The following is a 3,886-nucleotide window of genomic DNA, read 5'->3' as shown; positions in this document are numbered from 1 at the left end:
ACGTCTGGTAAGTAAGCAGTTTGCATTGATATTGTGGGAACATATCTTCTCATTCACTATTCTTTAGTTGTGTTACAAGAGATAGTGAAATACCCAGTTGAGGTAGAGTGGCTGTCTGCTTCTCATTGCCAGGCACAGCTAGGCAAAGGGGACCCTGCAAACCAGTTGGTTATGCACACTGGGATGTCCTGTGAATCCTCCATAGAGATCTCAAGGAAACTTTCCTGGCGGTAATCTGCAGTCTGTTGCCGAAGGTTTCTGGGAAGGGCTGCCTTATTTCTTCTGCCACGGTAGGACAATTTCCTACACCATTCATCTATTAATTCAGAAGGCATTATTGCAGCACCCAGGCTAGCACCATACGGACCAGGACTGTGCAGCAGCTGTTCCCTTTCCACCTCTGCTACCCTCAGGAGTGAGATATCAGCTAAAGTCACCGCTGCCTGTGGGAAACGATGCCTGTACTTAGTTCAGTTGCCCAAACCGCAAACACTACTGCCTGTATGCCCCCCCGCTTCCGTCTTGTGCCAGCTCATCCCCTACTCCCTCTCCCCTCCCCCGCCTGGGCTCTACTCACCATGGCTGGGAAGCCAGCGCTGTCCATGAATACCTGGCCAAAGTGAGATGGTACTTCTTTAAACTTGCATGGATTCAGGGGAGTGATTTCAATATAGCCTTATAGCTTCACTATGCACTCACAATAGTGCCTCTGTACATTGTTTCTTTTGCAGCTGAAAATGCAACCTTCATCTCTCCCTCCACACCAGTGGAGAAGCTGAACCAGATAAGGAGGTGAAGGAAGAGAATGTGGGATGACATGTTTGCAGAGATCACGCAAGCCTCTGGAGCAGCGAACATTGAGCAGAAGGCATGGAGGTCATGGTCTCGCACAAAATGGACAGGGACATTGAGGATAGGAGAAAAGCTCAGCAGAATGAGCGTGACACGCAGCAGGAGATAACAGCACTTCTGAAGGAGCAAACAGACATGCTGAAGAGCCTGGCTGACCTTCAAGTGCAACACATTTGAGCTCGCCTCCCTCTGCAACCCATTCAGAACTGCATTCCAGCATGATGCGGCAGTCCCCCCACACACTGCACATGGTGTCAGGGGCTGGTGCCCTATCACTGCCACTCCACCCTGTGGGAGAGTACAGACATCACAGTCACATATACACTGATCTGTGACAGACAAGATCAGTGTATGTGTTTTTAAAAGGCAAATGAATGCGCTTTCCCCCTCCCACATTCGTTCCACATTCGTAAATAAAGTTTATTTCTGTTGTACATACATTTCTTTGTATGTGTTGCTCTTTCTTTTTTAAAAAGAATTCTTTAGACATTTTTCCAAATCAATTTTCTAAAACAATATTTGTTTTATTGTTTCATACAATGGAGGCTTTACAGAGCTCAGAGATGCAGTTACATCAATAGCCGTGATAGGCAACTTGCTATCAAATTAATCTGTAATTAAAATCCCAAGTTATTACTCTTATTAATCATTTCTTAGGTTATCCAAAATCTAAAGTTAGAGACAGCTGCCAGGAAGCAGGGCTACGGAGGAAAGGGGGCTGGGAGAAGTGGGAGAGAGGTGAAGGGAGATCTCAGAAAGCTGGTCTCAAAAGGGAGAGGGGAGGGCTGGGGATATTGGTGGAGTATTGAATTAATGATAATTAATTACTGTGATCGTTATACATATTAATACATGATGGGCCAAATATATGTATTTTATTGATTATATTATGCATTAGTATTTATTATATTAATTTCTTTAATATGAGTATTTATTCATCATATTTTCAAACTGAAATGATCTCTGGAACATTTGGCAGGGGAGGAAATAGGTAAAAAAATCAAACATTTGACCCAAGCCAGGATTTTTTAAAAATATATATATTTTAAAATACTCCTGAATTTTAGGGCAATCCCATGATTTCTGGTGGCCTGGCTCACCGTTTTTGAACTCTGAGGCAATAGCGGGTAGAAGACAATGGGGACTGGAGTGGGGAACCTGGGAATTGAAGGGGAAAAAATGAATAGAAGTGAGAAGGAAAAAGGCCCAGATAATCAGACATATTTATGCACCTAATTCCCATTTAAATCCATGGGAGTGAGGCACCTAAAAACCTTTGAGGAACTGGTCTTACATGACTAAGCTGTTTGACAGTGAGATTTGTAGATTGCATTGAAAGTGATGGTGTCATTTGTTGTTTAGAGAATTCATTCCTTTAATGTTTTAGTCCTGGAGAAATTTAGCCATTTCAGTGCCTTGAAAAAGTTTGTACAAATTTTGTTCCTGGTTTCTGTTCTGATTATTAAATGATCCCTCGCAAGGTATTCAAATCCTGCTTATTTCCTATGAATCACAGTTTAAAATAAAGTTATTTTCTGCCTGGTGAATTACACCCCCCTGCCCGCCCGCTTTTTTTTCCCAGGAACACAGGGGCGCCATTTCAGATTTTGGTGGAGGGTGGGGGCGCAATTTTAACCATGATTCCAGGGGCTACTTAGAAATTAGCTGACAGGAGCACTGTATCTAATTCCAATATAAAAAAAGAGAATTAAATAAATATTACACTCGCTCGGCTCTCATAGTAATGTTCTCACATCTTGTGTCAATTCACTTAAGGGACATTGGTTAGGTTTAAAATTTTAATGTATATTCTGACTTTGTTATTAACTCTTGATTACAACAACTAAAACAACTGTAGAAAAATCTAGATTACTTTCTATCACCTTTTTGTAGTTCACCAAGCATGGAACAAATCATTTAACCTTTGGAAACATTCTTCGAGGGCAAGGCCCTCTGAGTTTATACTGTACTGCCTCGGGCTCTAGGGGTGTTACCCCACTGCAAATAATAAAATAGAAATTGACCTTAAAAAGGAGTGAAACTGACCCTTTCAAGTAACTTTTACAGTATTGCTGACCCCAAATGTTCAAAAATCATGAATCAGGCCCGCCAAAAATCATGAGATTGGCTTTGAAATCATGAGATTATATAAAAATAACAGCTTTGGAGTTCTTTTTATTTGCTGTCTGCTTTTTGAGCCTTTAGGGTGCACTGGGGTAACATTTTGAAGCTATCTCCATATCCATGGGGGCGAGAAACTTCATTTTTGTTTAAGAATGAAGGCTGAAATCTTCACATATCCACTTGACTCCAGGAGCTGGGGCTTTAAGGAAAACAATCATTATCATGAGACTCATGATGAAATCATAAGAGTTGGCTAGTTACTTTCCGGAAGGCTCTTAAACATAACACTACAGTGACTGAGATGTAGCTCTCACAGGAGATGATACAAAATTACTCAAGATTGTACATTGTCTTTTTTAAAGCCCATTGCAAATTAATTCCAATTCAGCAGTCTCTCCTTGGGGTCTGTTTCTGAAGTCTTTTTGTTGTAATATTGCTACTTTTAGGTCAGAGATCGAGTGACCAGAGAGATTGACGTGTTCTCCAACTGGTTTATGAATGTTATAATTCTTGACATCTGATTTGTGTCCATTTATTCTTTTACGTAGAGACTGTCCAGTTTGGCCAATGTACATGGCAGAGGGGCATTGCTGGCACATGATGGCATAGATCACATTGGTAGATGTGCAGGTGAACGAGCCTCTGATAGTGTGGCTGATGTGATTAGGCCCTGTGATGGTGTCCCCTGAATAGATATGTGGACACAGTTGGCAACGGGCTTTGTTGCAAGGACAGGTTCCTGGGTTAGTGGTTCTGTTGTGTGGTGTGTGGTTGCTGGTGAGTATTTGCTTCAGGTTGGGGGCTGTCTGTAGTCAAGGACTGGCCTGTCTCCCAAGATTTGTGAGAGTGATGGGTCATCCTTCAGGACAGGCTGTAGATCCTTGATGATGCGTTGGAGAGGTTTTAGTTG

General features: G+C 42.0%; 1 pseudogene; it reads right to left on the bottom strand.

Moving 5' to 3' along the window:
* LOC144276083 (zinc finger protein RFP-like) overlaps window positions 1-3,886 on the bottom strand; it is a 349,317-nt pseudogene that overhangs the window by 49,048 nt on the left and 296,383 nt on the right.

This window comes from Eretmochelys imbricata, chromosome 16 (assembly GCF_965152235.1).
Source record: "Eretmochelys imbricata isolate rEreImb1 chromosome 16, rEreImb1.hap1, whole genome shotgun sequence".
Taxonomy (NCBI): Eukaryota; Metazoa; Chordata; order Testudines; family Cheloniidae; genus Eretmochelys; species Eretmochelys imbricata.
The sequence above is the reverse complement of the archived record's forward strand: the minus strand, read 5'-3'. Positions and strand labels throughout refer to the sequence as shown.